Raw genomic sequence first — 18,888 nt, 5'->3', positions numbered from 1 at the left:
GCGAGGCGCCAGTGTTGACACTCCCGGAGGGAGTTGAGGATTTTGTGGTGTTTTGTGATGCATCGATCACCGGGTTGGGGGCAGTTCTTATGCAGAGAGGATGGTTGATAGCCTATGCATCGCGGCAGTTGAAGCCGCATGAGATGATATATCCCACGCACAATTTGGAGTTGGAAGTGGTGGTATTCGCTCTCAATATTTAGAGACATTATCTCTATGGGGTCCGTTGTACCATATACACAGACCACAAGAGTCTGATACACATCATGGATCAGCCGAACCTGAACATGAGGCAACGCAGATGGTTGGATGTAGTTAAGGATTATGACTGTGAAATCCTTTACCATCCTGGTAAATAAAATGTGGTTGTGGACGCCCTGAGCCGCAAGTCGGCTGGATCTTCTGTACCAACGACATGTATGAGGAAATCAGTGGATTCTCCACTCGTGAGCTTGATCAAGGAAGCTCAGGCGCAGGGTATGCGATAGGAGAACTAGAAGCTGGAGAGGATCAGGGGCGAGAACACCCGATTTATGCAGGATAGTCGTGGATTGTTGACACATTGCGGTCGGGTCTAGGTTCCGATGTCTGGTGGGGTCAGACAGATGGTACCGGAAGAGGCTTATAAGTCTTGCTTATATATTCACCCGGGGTACACCAAGATGTATAGGAATCTAAGACTGACTTACTAGTGGTCGTGCATGAAGAGGGAAATCGCATGGTACGTTGAGAGGTGCTTGACCTGCCGGATGGTCAAGATCGAGCATCAGAGGCCGCATGGCAAGTTGCAGCCTCTGGAGATTCCCATGTGGAAATGGGAGCAGATCACGATAGATTTTATCACCAAGTTACCGAGGACGGCAAGGAGCTTCGACGCTATTTGGGTCATCGTGGATCGATTGACCAACAGCGCCCATTTTCTAACGATACGGGAGAGTTCGTGGGCCGAGAAGTTGGCCGATATATATATATATATATATATATATATATATATATATATATATATATATATATATATATATATATATCAACGAGATTGTTGCTTGCCACAGGGTACCGGTCTCTATTGTCTAAGACCATGATGTTCGATTCACCTCCCGTTTCTGGAAGAAGTTCCACGAGGAACTGGGCACGCGGTTGCATTTCAATACAGCTTATCATCCACAGACAGACGGCCAAAGTGAGCAAACCATACAAACTCTCGAGGATATGCTAAGAGCCTACGTTATTGACTTCATTGGGAGTTGGGACTCCTACCTACCCCTTGTAGATTCCTTCTACAACAACAGCTTTCATTCCAGTATTAGTGCTCCACCATTTGAGTTGTTGTATGGACAGAGATGTCGCACCCCAGTCTGTTAGGGTGAGGTTGGTCACAGGGTGATGGGACGGACAAAGGTAGTTCTACAGACCACCGACATACCCAGGGTGGCCCGGATAGACTGCAGGCCCAATGGGGCATACCAGTCAGGCCAAAGGCCCGGAGAAAGGTCCAGACAGTCTGAAGGCCCGATATGGAGGACCGGACATGCTGAAGGTTCTGAGATTGGGCCAGACAGGCTGAAGGCCTGGTGAAGGCAGTTGTAACATCCCAAAATTCAAGACCAAAAATTTCTTTTTAATAAAACATTACTTTAACCAAAGACATCATTCCAAAACATAATCTGAGTATAAGTTTTCAAAACACATGTTTATTATCAGAGTAAACATTCCCAGGCTGACTAATCTATGGTGTGTGCCATGCGATCAACCCGAGCTCCTCCCTCCGCTACCGGAAGTACCTGAAAACCGTAAGCACGAAGCTTAGTGAGTTCCCCACCTTACCACATACCATGCAAAACAATATACTTCACATACTGGGTCACGCCCGCTATCCTGGGCCTCGCCCTCTACTTCGGGCCTCGCCCGCTACAACGGCCCCGCCTGGCTTCAAGCCCCGCTCGGATACAGATCTGTTTCACTTAGGCCTCGCCTGTCACAGGGCCTCGCCCACTAACATATAATAGCACAAAAACATATCACATAACATTACATAAACTAAACATATATTAACAACTCTTGCTCTAAGGCCTCGCCTATCTCTGGGCCCCGCCCGTGTCCTGCTACTGATGAGTCATGGAACCTCGTCCATACTCCTGCTGATAGTGAGATACGGGCCCAGCCCACCCTCACTCCTTTCCTAACTTGTGCCTCTCCCCTGCTCTGCTGCTACTGAGATATGGAACACCATCCACACTCTGCTATTGGTGAGATACGGGACCTCGCCCACACTCACCTCCCTACCAGGCACATACAAGTATCACACAGACAACAAGTATAAACTATCACATAAACCGCTCCTTGGGCACCCGCCCTCTATCATTGGACCCCGTCCGAATATCATACTAGCATATTGTGCCTAGGGCTAACCCCCGGGTCTTCTAATCATAACTACATGGGCCGGCATTGTGGCCGTAGACCCATTCATACAAAGGGAAACTCACCTGATACTGCTGAACTGCTGCTGCTAACCCCTTTGACCGCTGCCTGACCACTGACTCCGAACTGCTGCTCTGCTAGCTCCCCGAGCTACCAATATCAACATCACACTTAGTCTAACTGACCTTCAAAGGTCAACCAAGTCAACTCTGGTCAAAGCCAATGTCTTGGTCAAAGTCAACCTTCCAGGTCAACCCTACTCGTCGAGTCACCCTACTAACTCGCCGAGTTCATAAGTCCAGAGTCCTTCCACTCGTGACTCTACTCGCCGAGTCAGCCCCTGACTCGCCGAGTCTACTGATTCCCGATTCCTGTTCTGTCCAACTCACTGAGTCCTGGCTCGACTCGCTGACTCGAGACTTAACTCGAAGGGTTTGGGACCACGCGACCTGACTCGCCGAGCCTAAGAACAGACTCGCCGAGCACACGACAATCTTCATCCAACTCGCCGAGTTGTTCATCCAACTCGCCGAGTTCATGCCTATCTTCATCCGACTCGACGAGTTGTTCATCCCACTCGTCGAGTTACTCATCATCTTCAAGCTACTCGCCGAGTCCACTCAAAGGACTCGCCGAGTCCAATAAGATCCACTTACATGCAGAGGACTTCCAAGTCATGCATGGACTCCAAACTGTAGATCTACCCTTCCCAAGCCTATTCCCCACGTAAAGTTGCAAACTTTACGTGTAGAGAGGGAGATCTAGGCAACAAGCACCAATAACTAGGGTTTAAGACCAAGAGGCTCCAAAATCCACCCAATGGCTGATACTTTACGGGATTCTAAACCAACACAAGCATGGATCTGAGGTAGCAACCTCAGATCTGGACCTCAAGCTTGAAATTGATCTTAGGCATGGCTTAAAAGCCCCAAAACTCATAACCAAAGAAGATCTAAAGGAGGGAAACTAATTGATACCTTCCAATGCTCTGAAATGCTCCCCAAACTTCAGATCCAAAGCCACTCCTTGATGCTTCAAATATTCCCACTTCTTCTTCTTCTTCTAAATCACTCAAAAATGGCCAAAAGCATAAATCATCACAATGGAGGCTTAGGGTGCGGCGTTCTGGGTGTGAGAGGCAGTAAAGGAGCCCTAGGAAGAAGATTGAGACGTTAAATAGGCTCCAAGCCCCAGATTTAGGGTTTTTCCTCGCACAGACCAGACTCGCCGAGTCCACTTGGCCGACTCGACGAGTTGGTCACTTACTCCTCGACCCGGATCCCGCTCCGACTCGCCGAGTCCTTCCTTGGACTCGCCGAGTCCCTCCTAAATTTAGGGTTTCCTTTACTTTCTTGGCTTTCAAAATCTTGGGTCTTACAACTCTCCCCCACTTAAACTGAACTTCGTCCTCGAAGTTTACCATGGCCCACCACCTGCGATCTGCCTCCAATACCCAACACCAGCCGCCTACTTGCGCTGGTCTTCCACCTGGTCATTCTGACTAACATCAACCTCGCAGGTAAACCTCGGGTCAAACCTGACCCTGAACAACTTAGGAACAGAATTTACTCAACCGATAATCCTTCTGGTACTCACCAAGTACTGCACTGAACCCGCAGAGGTTCTCCACTTCATTCCTTGCGCAATTTCCTTGCCTTCCCAAGGCAAAACCTCATAACCGACTTTTCCTCTGACACTGTGAAGGTCCTATCCTTCACTAACTCCATCACCCCCCCCCCCCCCCCCCCGCTATTCCCATAACGGGTCATCACCGTCAGTACTCACTGACACTCCTTTCCGCCAACACTTGGTGTCGAGCACCCCTCGACTCAACTAACTGAAATCCACCATACGCTGCATACTCACACTGCCACCGACCGGCAATTCTGCTATTCCTCGTCTGACTCCCTGATAAACTGGGACCGCCCTGGTCCTTACCAACCTATCAATGACTGGATTACCGGCTCCCACCGGTAGCTAGTCCCAACACCATCACTGGTCGCTCTCAGCGACTTCCAAAGAAACCTCGACCACCTATAACTGCTCAATCAATCCTGCCATCCAGGCACTACAAACCTGGGATCCCCGATCCCTTAACTTGACACTAAGGTCCCTACCAGGTCCCATCTGTGCTGCTAAAACTCACGGGCCTCGCCCACGGGTCCCACCCGCCTCTATCCTTCTAGTCTCACTAGTCTAGTCACTCTCGCTCGGGCCTCGCCCACGGGTCTCACCCAACCATACTACTGAGCAACCCTGCTCTCAGGTCTCACCTGCACTGCTAATCTCATACGGGCCTCGCCCACGGGTCTCACCCAACTATTTCCTGGAGCGACCTCTCCCAAGGTCTCACCTCTCTAGAGCTATACATGCAACTCCCTATCATTCTCATCCACTACTCAATCTTGATCCCTACCTGATCACTAGGAGATAAGGGCCTCGCCCTAACTCCACTAACGGAACTACTAAGGAATGCTATGGCTTACCCATAGCCTTACATCACCATCCATTGCTGACCTCTAGTGAATGCTACAGCTGCCCTGTAGTCTTACAACACTTCTACTACTGACCACTAATACGAAGGCACCCACGTGCCATCAGCTTCTCAAGATCCTTATTCCGACTCCCGCGAGTCCTTCGGGCGATCCACAACCTGAATTCTCAACCATAACTAACCATTACCATCACACGCACTAGCTGATGTGGAGTTTCTCAAACTCCCAACCCTGAAATCCTCACTCCATCAAACGCTGAACTACTTCTTTTCCCTCTCGGAGGTCACATACTCATTCTGGGTCTGCGTGCTCCTCTCTGGGCACACCCGGAGGATTGTCCCCCACTTCGATCATGCTTACCCCTTGCTGCTCAATACTCAAAGAGATCCCGATCTTTGCTACCATTCCATAACCCATCTACTGAGGAACCCAAGCCCGCCATATCTAGGGATTTAGCCAATCCATCACAATCACTGCACCACTCCGAACTAGCGAAACGTACCAAATCCCTCCCAAACAGGCTACAGTTACTGCATCCATCGAAACCTTCTACAATAGAGCACATCCCCTAACTACCATACAAATATCCAAGGTATGCAGATGGCATATAACTCAATCACAATCAACCAATCAAAATAAAATACTTTTACCGCTAATGATGCAGAACCATAACAATGAAATCATGCACAAATAAAAGAACTGAAAATGGGAAATTGCATACCTGCAACGTCCGGCGTTGCTCGTGTCTCCAAGGTCGTCATCTGAAAAGCCCTGCTCCCTACCGCAGGTGCCTCTACCCGGCCCTGAAGGCCATCCGTGATCCTCAAGGTTGCAGGGGCGGGTGCCATCACCCGTCCTGCCGAAGACAAACTGGGGCACTGGGCCTTCTTGTGGCCCCGCTGGTTGCAATGAAAACATATCAAGTCTGATCCCTGCGCGGCGGTAACAGTACAATCCCTGCTGAAATGACCAGTCCGACCGCACTTGAAGCAGCCAGTCTCACCACCGCTACCACTCCTGCACACGCCCCCGTGCGCCCTGCCACACTTTCCGCACCGACTGCGGTCCTAATGATCCCTCGATCTCGAATCCGATCCCTTGGGCCTTTTGCCCGAACCCGTAGCTACCTGAACCTCATCCGGCTTCCTCTTCCGGATCTGCTCCAAATCAATTTCCCTCTCTCTAGCCCGAGAAATCATATCTTCCAGCGTCTTACAGCTGGATCTGCTCACGAACTCCCTGATGGCATCCCTCAACATCTCATGGTACCGAGCCTTCTTCATCTCCTCATTCGCGACATACTGCGGTACAAGAAGAGCCCTCTCCCTGAACTTGGCGGTGATCTCCGCCACAGTCTCTGTAGTCTGCGTCAAATCCTAAAACTCTCGTGTCAGCTGCTGCACCTCAATAATCAGCGAAAACTCCGCCCTGAACCTGGCCAAGAAATCGCTCCAAGTCATCGCGTCCAACGCGGCATCATCCCCCAAAGCATGACCAATCTCCTCCCACCAATCCCTCGCTCTGTCCTTCAGAAGACAGGAGGCGGGTCTAACCTTGTCCCCCTCGGGACACTTGCTCGTATGAAAAGTGTTGGCAACATCAGCCAACCATCTGCTACTAGCAATGGGGTCCCTAGCCCCATGATAATCTGGTGCCCCGCAGGCTCTGAACTCTCGAAACGTCAAGGTATGCGCTCCCATCAATGCCATCATCTCAGTACGGAAGGCTCCCAGCCTCTCATCCAAGATCTCCAGTATGCCCTCCTTGACCGTGCCAAAGATCACAGGAGTCTGAGCTAAAATATTGCGCGTAACCTCAGCTGATATCAACTCTCTCATCCGCTCCTCGAGCTGCTCGGCCCCTGAACCCGAGCCTGATCCCTCTCCGGCGCCTGATCCGCCCGCTGGTCTCTCTCTCAATGTCACCATGCAGAAAATATACCACAACCACTATCAGAATACTCATCACTGATGCGAGACCAAACATGCCCTACCAGGTTCCCGGTCTTGTCTCGGCCTTTCCTGAATCAAGTACGGATCCTCTGCTTTCAGTAGTACGGGCCCATACTACCTTCCACATCTATCCGTACTTTCCTCAGGAACTGCTTCGACTCCACCAGGTCCCTTAACCACTACTACTGCTCCCAGCACTATCTCATCCTAGGCTTACCCTAGGGAAACCTCCGACTCAACTCAACCAGTCCTCAGCTGTTGAAGGTCTCCTTGTGATGCCAATTAGCCATCACCTGGATACCATCACATGTGACGAGGCTCAGATAATCCTTCAAGTAAAAGACTCGTCCCTACAACGGTTGGACTCAAACAAGAGCTGTGCAATAGGACCAAATCCAGCACTCTGAGATTATTCAACCCTGATTGCATGTGACGTGACGTATCCATCTAATGGCTAACTCCCATCACTCAAAATCCCACAATGCACAAAGCAAGCAGCATTCGGACAAGGGGAAAATCTAACCACAACATACTCAAGCAATCATATCCACGTAGCAAGAATCTGAAGTAGCATGCATCACAAACTCATAAACTCAGGCATAACCTAAACAGGCTATCCTACTACTGTCTAATCAGCACTATCATGCAGCTCAAAAGCACAAATAACAGGCACATAAGGCATCATCCCTAGATCCTTAGTCCTATTCTAGCATGCTGTTCTATCAACTGATAATCATAACATAAACTTGTATGGGTATTTTGGGGTACTTACTTGAGCTCGGTTGATTGCATGCACCACACCTCTTTTCTCTTTTCAAAGTTCTTTTCTTTCTGAATTCTTTTTGCTTTTCTAAAACTGTTTTCTTTCTCAAAACTCTCCTTTACAAAACTATCTTTTCATTTTTGAAAACTTTTATACCAATCCCTCAGTTTGAGTTCAGGCACACCCGAGAGTATGCCCGAATCCCTCAAACCAAGGCTCTGATACCAACTTGTAACATCCCAAAATTCAAGACCAAAAATTTATTTTTAATAAAACATTACTTTAACCAAAGACATCATTCCAAAACATTCTGAGTATAAGTTTTCAAAACACATGTTTATTATCAGAGTAAACATTCCCAGGCTGACTAATCTATGGTGTGTGCCATGCGATCACCCCGAGCTCCTCCCTCCGCTACCAGAAGTACCTGAAAACCGTAAGCACGAAGCTTAGTGAGTTCCCCAACTTACCACATACCATGCAAAACCATATACTTCACATACTGGGCCACGCCCGCTATCCTGGGCCTCGCCCTCTACTTCGGGCCTCGCCCGCTACAACGGCCCCGCCGCTCCAGGCCCTGCCTGGCTTCGAGCCCCGCTCGGATACAGATCTGTTTCACTTAGGCCTCGCCTGTCACAGGGCCTCTCCCACTAACATATAATAGCACAAAAACATATCACATAACATTACATAAACTAAACATATATTAACAACTCTTGCTCTAAGGCCTCGCCTATCTCTGGGCCCCGCCCGTGTCCTGCTACTGATGAGTCATGGAACCTCGTCCATACTCCTGCTAATAGTGAGATACGGGCCCAGCCCACCCTCACTCCTTTCCTAACTTGTGCCTCTCCTCTGCTCTGCTGCTACTGAGATATGGAACACCATCCACACTCTGCTATTGGTGAGATACGGGACCTCGCCCACACTCACCTCCCTACCAGGCACATACAAGTATCACACAGACAACAAGTATAAACTATCACATAAACCGCTCCTTGGGCACCCGCCCTCTATCATTGGACCCCGTCCGAATATCATACTAGCATACTGTGCCTAGGGCTAACCCTCGGGTCTTCTAATCATAACTACATGGGCCGGCATTGTGGCCGTAGACCCATTCATACAAAGGGAAACTCACCTGATACTGCTGAACTGTTGCTGCTAACCCCTTTGACCGCTGCCTGACCACTGACTCCGAACTGCTGCTCTGCTAGCCCCCCGAGCTACCAATATCAACATCACACTTAGTCTAACTAGGGTTTAAGACCAAGAGGCTCCAAAATCCCCCCAATGGCTGATACTTTACGGGATTCTAAACCAACACAAGCATAGATCTGAGGTAGCAACCTCAGATCTGGACCTCAAGCTTGAAATTGATCTTAGGCATGGCTTAAAAGCCCCAAAACTCATAACCAAAGAAGATCTAAAGGAGGGAAACTAATTGATACCTTCCAATGCTCTGAAATGCTCCCCAAACTTCAGATCCAAAGCCACTCCTTGATGCTTCAAATATTCCCACTTCTTCTTCTTCTTCTAAATCACTCAAAAATGGCCAAAAGCATAAATCATCACAATGGAGGCTTAGGGTGCGGCGTTCTGGGTGTGAGAGGCAGTAAAGGAGCCCTAGGAAGAAGATTGAGACGTTAAATAGGCTCCAAGCCCCAGATTTAGGGTTTTTCCTCGCACAGACCAGACTCGCCGAGTCCACTTGGCCGACTCGCCGAGTTGGTCACTTACTCCTCGACCCGGATCCCGCTCCGACTCGCCGAGTCCTTCCTTGGACTCGCCGAGTCCCTCCTAAATTTAGGGTTTCCTTTACTTTCTTGGCTTTCAAAATCTTGGGTGTTACAGCAGTCCATTCATATTGTAGACTCTATATGCAAGTTGTTTATTATGATATGGTTATGTTTTGTATGTCGTTGGTATTTTGGGGGAATTCACTAAGCTTTGGGCTTACAGTTTTGGATTTTGTTTCAGGTAGTTCGGATGATCACAGGAAGGCAAAGGCTTGATCGTGCACCTCCTTGCATTTTATGATTTTGATTTCTGGGATACTTTGATATGAAACTATTTTGAAAACAATTTGTATTAAATAATGGTTTTTGGATGTTTGAAGAAGTTTTAAATTTTCATGAATTTTATGGATGTTACACCATATAAGTGGAAACAATGGCTTGTTTAGTGCATGTTGGTTAGATTTTCCGTTTCCTAAATGTTGCTTGCTTTGTGATTTGTGGGGCTCTTAGCAGTGTGGGTCAGCTACTAAGTGAATATGCTAAGTCACATGTGGTGTGGGCTAAATAATCTCAGAGTGGTGGATTTGACCTTATTGCGTAGCTCTTGTTTGAGTGCACCTCCCTAGCTACTTTGAGGATCACTGATGGTCGTGAGGGTAAGGCTGGAGCCTCAGCAGGGAGGAGTCGAGCATTGTAGTGTCTGACAGGGGAGATCAGGACTCCACCAGGCGATATTACGGGTATGTTATCTTTTTCCTTCTTTTGGTTATGATCAGTATTTATGTGTTTGAGATTTTTGTATCAGTTTAGGTAAGATTCATTTGTTGTTTAATTCTCAGTTATTGTTTGTGTTGTATCATTAAGAATTGTTATATGCCATTTTCATGCCATGAATCATTAGTGGGTTAGTGAGGGGTTGTATCTCGTGTAGCGGATTCCAAAGTGTTTGGTTGTTATTCTGGTTTTTGGTCGAGATCGGTTCGGGGGTATTGTGTGGTAGGTCTTTGTTTAGGATTCATCGGGTTAGTTCTCCAGTATTGTTAGGGTTCAGTGGTTTTAACAATTGTGTTTGGTTGGCTCTTGGGGGTGCCAAGGGAAGTGGTCAATTGTTGAGATTTTGGTATGGGCATCAGTTCATAGGGCTTCAAGATTTGGGTATTGTATCGTTAAAAGCGTTTGGGGTTATCAGTTTTGTTAGGATTTCAGGGAGTGTTCATATGGTCTTCAGGAGTGTGCAGTCTTTGGGTGTGGCTAGTAAGTGTAGGTTGTTAGCAATTCAATATTAAGGGGGTAAAATGGAATAGGAATCCTTCAAACCTTGAGTGCTGGGAGAGCTTAGTCGAATTAAAGTGGGGGAGAACTGTTTAGATTTTCGGGAGCGGAATCAGGTGTGAAAGTAGGGTGAGTTTCACATCCCTGTAGGGGGGAGGGCAACCCAAGTGGCCGTTTGGATTGAGGATTGTGCGAGTTAGAAGTTCAGGAAACCTCCCAACATTTTGTTAGCACCTTCTTGGTGATGGATGCGGGCTTTGGTGGACCGGGTTGGGATTCCAGTCATGACTCGAGTTCAGCTTGGGTGCATGGTCAAGTGCATGCTCGACTTTGCATGTATTTGTGGTGATAGAGTAGCGGTAAGACCATGGGCGGCGCTGTGGCAAAGAAGAAGTGTTGTAAGACTGTGGGGTGGCTTGTAGCATCCACTAGTAGGCAGTTAGTGTAGAAGTGTTGTAAGACTGTAGGGTGGCCCGTAGCATTCACTAGTTGGCAGATAGTGTGGGAGTGTTGTAAGACTGTATGGTGACCCGTGGCATTCACCGGTCCCTGTGCAGCGGTGAGGGTGTGGCAAATCCATGATTAGTCACAGATTTCTTCAAATGGTTAGGACCAGAATGGGTCAGCTCGTAAGAATGTAGGAAGGCCATAGCATACTTGGAATTAGGAAATGGAAGGTCGTGGGAGACCGGTTATGATATAAGACTATAGTTGGTAATGTAGCATTCAGTTTAGCATTGGGTTTGGTGGGGAGACAGTTTGGATGATTATTGCCAGTTGAGGTTTTCTTTTAGAAGCCACGTGGGGCGACTGTATGGGTGTCTTTTGGCTCAGCAACCGGGCAGGAATCTGGTATTTCAGGTAGTTGGCAGACTAATTGGGACCAGGGAGGTCTCGGCTACTTTTGGAAATCAGCTAGGAGGTAACATGATGTTTTGGGCAGTAGTAGTGATTTGGGATTCGGGTGTGTGGAGTGGCTTGTGGATTCGGGAAAATGCTAAGTCGCTTGCATTTTGGATTAAATAATCTCAGAGTAGATGATTTGACTTTGTTGTGCAGCTCTCGTTTGAGTCTAACCATTGCAGGGATGAATCTTCTACTCGAAGGATTATCTGGGCCTTCTGTCTAGTACAAGTGTTCTGCAGATGTTTATGGTCAGTGACTTTGTTCCCAATGGTAGCATCAATATAATCAAGGTTGGAAGTGTTCTGTTTAGTCTGGTATTCGATGTGAAGTGGGCCTAGTAATGGTTCGGTGTGGGCGGTCTATCTGGGGGTCAGACCAACTTGAGACTTCAGGTTTCAAAAAAGTATAAGTGGTTTTATGCATGGGTTTATGGATTCGTCTTCGTCGGTTCAAAGAGTTCTGCCAAGGTTTAGTTCTAAAACATCCCAAAAATACAGACCAAAAATTTTGTTCTAAAATCATTTGAGAAAACCATAATTCATCAAACATCACAGTAAAGATCATAAGTCATGTATCTCAAATCATCATAAAAAAATATTGTATCAAAATCATGTGTCAAAATATCAGACTGAAAAACATCCCAGACTGAACAAATGGTGTGTGCACTGCAATCATCCCGAGCTCCTCCACCGAAGTACCTAAAACCAAAACTGAAAACTGTAACCACGAAGCTTAGTGAGTCTCCCCAAGCTACCACATACCACACACAAAATCACATATTAGGCCTAGCCTGCTGCATCGAGCCCCGCTCGGCATCGGACGAATATGGCATCAGGCCCCACCCATCGGACCGAAGTCCGACATAACTTGGGCCTAGCCCACTGCATTGGGCCCCACCCGGCATCGGACCGAAGTCCGATATACATAGCATATCAGCAAGCATAACATAACCACATAAAAACTAAACATCCCTTGGGTTTGCCCCGACATCGGACCGAAGTCCGGAACACATAACACATAACATATAAGTTAGACATTCCTCGGGCTCGCCCCGGCATTAGACCAAAGTCTGGAACACATAGACAAACACATGCAAGAATCACAAAGACATCAAGCATACTAACATTCCTTGGGCTTGCCTCGGTATCGGACCGAAGTCCGGAAACAGACCATCTACATCGGGCTAACCTCGGCATATATATCACACATAAACGGGCCAGCCTTGGTGCCTTAGACCCATTCCTATAGGAAAAGACTCACCTCACGCTGATGAAGTCCCGCTGACGAAGCCCTAGCTGCTGGATGACAGATTCCTAAATCTGTTAACATCAAAATAACACTCAATTAATAATTAGGTCCCCAAAACATATCCATAAGTACATGTTTGGGGTAAAAGACTACTTTACCCCTAACTTAGCTTGACTCAAGCCCAAGGCCCAAACCAAAGGCCCAAAAGTCTAATAATGAACCAAGACCCAACTATGGCCCAATTTTCCAAATTGGGCCCAAACCTCTACATGGTTTTGCCTTAAGGCCCAACCATTTATTCTTGGTCCAACACTTGACATTCTGATGGTCTAATATATCATAATCATCAACGCCCAAAATATGGCCCATCTATGGCCCAATTTTCTCAATTGGGCCCAAGCCTATCGAATGGGCCTTATCCTAAAGCCAAATCCAAGCGTTCTAATCCGTTTACTTGTTAATAGTTAGCCCATCAAGAGTCCAGACATCTAGGCCCAACAGAAAGGCCCAACTCTAAACCCACCACAATTAGGGTTTTCTCATGAAATGACGATTAGGGTTAAGTGTTCTCACTTAACCCATTAAGTCCATTATCCCACTAATCCATCATACAACGAAATCAGCATGAGTCATAACCTCAGTCCACTGGTCCAAACGTGGGTCCCAATAGGTCCAAACCAACAAAACCCAAAATTACGGTTTTCTAAACCCTAATTAGGGTTTCAAACCCAATCACGAGCCAGCCCAGTCCAAGATTAAGTCTTTAGGTCCATTAGGCTTCTACTAGGTCGGGCACCACCCACTGCCACCTCGGACGGTGGGGATTGGCGGCGGCTCATGGCCGCTGACGGCGGCAGCCACCATTTCCAATGGTGGTGGTGGTTCTTGCCCAAAAATCGCACATACTACTTCACACACAATAAACACACACACGGCCACCTCCTATGGTGGCTGGTGGCGGTAAAGGGTGACAGAAAAAGGTGACAGCCACCACCATGAGGTGGTGGCGGTGGGTTTCTAGCCAAAAACACACGCATATCCACGCATTCGACTCATACAACACCCAAACCCAACCCAACATACTCAGATCAAAGTTCAAGACTGAAAAAAACGTACCTACACACGACCATACTTGTGGCATCATGCGGCAGTCGGAGGAGAAGGGCGTCACCGTGACTGTTGCTCGGAGTAGAGATGACGATGGCAGCACAGCAACAGAATAGGCGGAGGGAAGAGGATAAACGCATCTGAGAACAGGGGGTTTGAGTCCTTACCGCCGAATGACAGCAAAAATTCGCACCTCACAGCTCTGGCGACCCACATGACGTCCAACAATGCTCACGACATCCGGCAGTCGTAATGATGTTCCGACAGCAAAATAGTGGCGGCAACGGGCTCATCTGGTCAGAAAGGCGAACGGAACAAGGGGTGGCGGCTGGTGAACTTAAGTGGCGGTTGCAATGGAATAGTAGGATTAGGGTTTGCCGACTATCGATTGAGAGGAAAATGGGATACGAGGTTAAACCTGTGTCTCATTTCAAACTTGTGTCATATTTCCACAATCAGCGCCTCCTCACAAAATCTTCTTCAACTTAAATCCAACATTTACCCTTTAGCCCCTGATTCCATAATTTCCTTTCATAATAAGTCCTGAAATTACCAATTAGCCCCTAAGCCTTCAAATCTTTTCAATTTAAGTCCATTAAATACTAAACACGCCCTGACTTCTGAAATCTTTTTCAATTTAAATCCAGAACTTACACTTTTAACCCCCAACTTCTAAAATTGTAACAATTAACCCTCGAGACCAAAACCTTGCTACATTATTACGGATTTCAGGGCTACTATTAATTTATTAATTTTCTCATTTATTTATTATTACGGATTCTCATTTATGTACGAAATCTAATTTAAGTAGGGTGGAGTTGTGATGTGCACGAAAGTACCAACTAATTTTATAATTTATAACCTAACTAACTAACTAAAATGCACCTAGGCAGTGTACCTAATCGAATTATAGAATAGTTTGGTAAGTCGGGTGTCGATCACAGGGAACGGTGTTGACTAATTAATTTATTTACTACTAAACTAACCTAATTACTAATGAGCTAAAATGGGTTTTTTATCTGATTTTACAAGATCAGACTAACTTAATTCTTTAACAAAAACTCAATCAATAAATAAAACACTTATGTTAGTTCGAATCCGCTTTCACTCAATGGTTATACATTAGCTAGGACTATTACTGTTGGTTACCAATTAAAGAAGTATTAGAAATTTAGTTCTAAATCTACTAATTATTAATCAATTCATGTAAATCTATGTATGGTCACACAATAGTTAACACAGAATCAATTATTAAATAAGATTGGAGCCATGAAAGATTGATTAATCAAAACACAATTACAATCATGATATGAGTTCTCTAACACATCTTAATTCAATTATTCAATTACTTATCTAAGATTGGTTTGATCTTAGCTCTAATAAACTAGTGTTCACTATATTATTAGGTATTCAAATTCATGTAGATTTGTGTTTACTAACTACACAGAACAAGAATTTAAAGCAATCAAATAATTAATTAAATCATGCTAGGTAAAATCAATCAATACGAGCGTATCACCAACAAGTAAAGTCAAATCTAATGCATTAAAACCATGAGTTCCAGCTTCATCTAGCTAACATAAGTAGCTAGATTTAGCTGGACATACTAACAGCTAAACAAACAAAAACTATAATCAAAGACATGTTTAAGTGTACCAATCTATAAACCAAATTATGAACTTCTTCTTCTTTGGTATTAAAACCAGCTTCTAGATCTTCTTTTCCTCTGAATTTCGTCTCCAGGAACCCTTCTAAGCCAGTCAAAAGTCCCTCCAATCGTAATGGGCAAAGATATTTATATTCTCCTCACATTCACCGTTCACGTCGTGAGAATTTAAAACTCACATCGTGAACTCAAGGTAATCGTGATCGGCAACGATTCCTTCACCCGGATGCTTATCTTCTAACTCTTTCTACTCACGCCGTGAACCATCACCTGTTCACGTCGTGAGTACGTCTTTTTTGGGTGTTTTTCTTGTATTTCAAGCCTTCAACCTCCAAAGTTCCATTCTTTAACGCTTTTAGTCCTTTTTCTTCAAAATGTCTTCTTTTTTGGCTGCAAAATATAATTTAACCTTATAAGTACCATTATTCTATGCAAATGATCAATATATATATATATATATATATATATATATATATATATATATATATATATATATATATATATATGTACTTAAATATTGCCTAAAAATATGTATAAATATGGCAATATCAAGTTGTACCACTCAGTTTCGGATTGCTTCATTGTTCGGGTTCGTGGCCCAATCATCCATTATTTTAAGGCTTAGGGCCTTGGGAAAGATGGGATTTGGCCCTTTTTGGTTTTGGGTGTTATGGTTTAAGTGATCTAAGTGTTCGAGGGTGTTTCAGAGCCCAAGGGTATAATTGTAATTTGTTAACTCAATCGTTGATGAATTTTGGGTTCTTGTTCGAGAAGTTTTAAAGCGAGGGTGAGTTGAGAGAAGCATAGGGTTTCTCGTCACCTTTACGTGGATATAAAGTTCATTGGAAACAGACATAGGACGAAGGAGCTAGGGCCGAGTGAAATTCTAAGTGTTGGAAGGTCAACTAGTACACGGGGCGTACTAGATGTGTATGTGGGGTGTAGTGGGTAAAGTGGTCACGAGTGGTTTGTGAGTATGTCGAGCATACTAATGGGTACGCAGGGCGTACTCCCTTCAGAGCCAAACCCTAATTTTGGGGTTCTTACCCTATATAAGCATCATTATGACCTTCCTTTGGGTCTTTTAAGTCAGCCTCTATCCCCTTTTATCTACCTTGAAACCCTAGAGTGCCTTAAGTGATTCTTGGAGCTTGGAAGATTGTTTGTGGTGGCTTATGCAAGAGAAGGAGAAGGTTGAAGACTCGCTATTTTGCAAGGAGCTTAGAGATCCATAAGTTACATCATCTTTTCGTGATCTTGAAGGTATAAAGTCTATATCTTGCTCACTCTTTGGTTAGATCTTCTTTTGGGTTTGTTCATAGTCTTTTTAGCCTCTTTTGGTTGTTCTTGTGAGCTATGGTTGTTTCAGAGGTTTGATCTTGTGGATCTGGACGTTTTAGGCATCCCAAAGGCATAAAAATGTGATCTTTATGATTTATTTTGACTCATGCATGTGTTAAGACCTTTCATTAAGCTCTTTTGAGTTCTAGAGTCCCATTAACCCATGTATGCAAGTAAAGTTGCCAACTTTACATGATAAGTCATCTATAGGAATCAGATACGAGAGTTTGGAGCAAGGGCTTAAGTGATTAAGTGCTTTTTAGAATGGTTGGGGTTCAAAGGAGTGCATTGGGCATACCCATCTGGTACGTTGCACGTACTAGCCCCAAAGGGTGTATGCTGGGCGTACCAGCTGAGTACGCGGGGCGTACTCGGCCAGGTTGGGTTTCCTTGAATTGTTGACCTTTTGGACATTTGACCATTGACAAGGAGTTGACTAGGGTTGACCATCATTAATTCGGGCCTTTTTGGATATTGGGCTTTTTCGGGATAGGTCCATGATGGTTTTGGGCCTAATTGGGATATGTGCGCCTTACTGGGCCTTGTGGTGTCATTTCGGGTTTGGGCTATCGTTTGGGCTTGTATTGCTTGGGGTTTTGTTGGACCAGCTGTGAATATGTGTTTTGGATTAGGAAAAAGTTTTTGGGATTTAGGGTAAGGCCCATGTAAGGGTTGGGCCCAATTTAGAAAATTAGGCCATAAGTAGGCTTTGGATGACTTTTGGTTTGTGGGCCTTTATGATGGGGAGTTTGTGCCTTAGTCTTGGACCAAACTAGGTGAAGGGTAAAATGGTCTTTTTACCCCATGTATGGATTATTGGATTTGGTTTGGAACCTAACTATTAACTTGGTGTTATTTTTTTGATAGCGCGGGGATTCTAGCGGATCTTCAGTCTGAGATACTTTCGTGGGTTCAATTGTTGAGGTGAGTCTCCTCATACTATGGGTCAAAGGCACCAATGTCGGCCCATTTGGCTTATGTATTAGAGAAAGACCCGGTGGTGGCCATTGGCATTTGTATGAAAGACCAGGAAGTAGCTCCTGGCAATCTGTATGCAAGACTAGAGTCTGAACTATAGCTGTTAATTGGTTAAGTAGTTGTAGATTGTATGTTAGTTGTCTTTGTGATGCTTGCATGGAAGACCAGGAGGTGGCTCCTAGCACTTGTCTGGAAGACCCAAGGTTTTGGACCCCGGCTTGGTAAGAAAGACCATGATACGGTTTGTGGCATAATAGCAATGCTATGGTTGGCACATAGCACCTCCTATTGTATGTTTGATATGTGTGGATCGTATGATATGTATGGTATGTGGTATTTGGGGAACCCACTAAGCTTTGTATTTAAAGTTTGTGGTTTATGGTTTCAGGTACTTCTGGTTCAAAAGGGAAGGGTCGGCTTCATCGCAGCGCTTACACCCGTGTTTTCCGCAGTTCGTGATTTTGAGAATGAACTCTGATAATTGTTTTATTTTGAAATACTTCTAAATGTTTGAATAAAGGATAATGAATGTTTAAACATATATTAAAAGTTAAATTATTACCATATAATTTTCGGGACATTACATATGGGAGCATGATTATGTCTTAAGCACCCTCGAAAAGCCGTTGAATGTCGGCCCTGAACAGTCGCTAAATGACGGCTCTGAACAGCCGTTGAATGTTAGCCCTAAGCATCCGGCTCTGATTATTCGCTCGTCGGATGTAATAGAGATTTCGCGGGATGAATACAAAACACCGGCACAAGCACCTCTTAGGCGTTCTAAACGGCAAAAAGTTATGGCCATATGGTATAAGTCGTCATGGATGTGGATCTCATTGCTGCTAGAGCGTAGAGCGGATGATGCTCGGTGGACGGTTGTGTCGTCAGCTTTCAACACTGATACATATGACTGGAGTGATATGGTTGGCGGATCCGTTACCCACCTTGGGTTTGGATTACATTACCTGAATATTTATATATTAAGTAATTATTTTTAACC

Source organism: Lactuca serriola, chromosome 2 (genome assembly GCF_051521515.1).
Source record: "Lactuca serriola cultivar US96UC23 chromosome 2, Lser_US96UC23_V15, whole genome shotgun sequence".
Classification (NCBI taxonomy): domain Eukaryota; kingdom Viridiplantae; phylum Streptophyta; class Magnoliopsida; order Asterales; family Asteraceae; genus Lactuca; species Lactuca serriola.
This window is presented reverse-complemented; position numbering follows the sequence as displayed.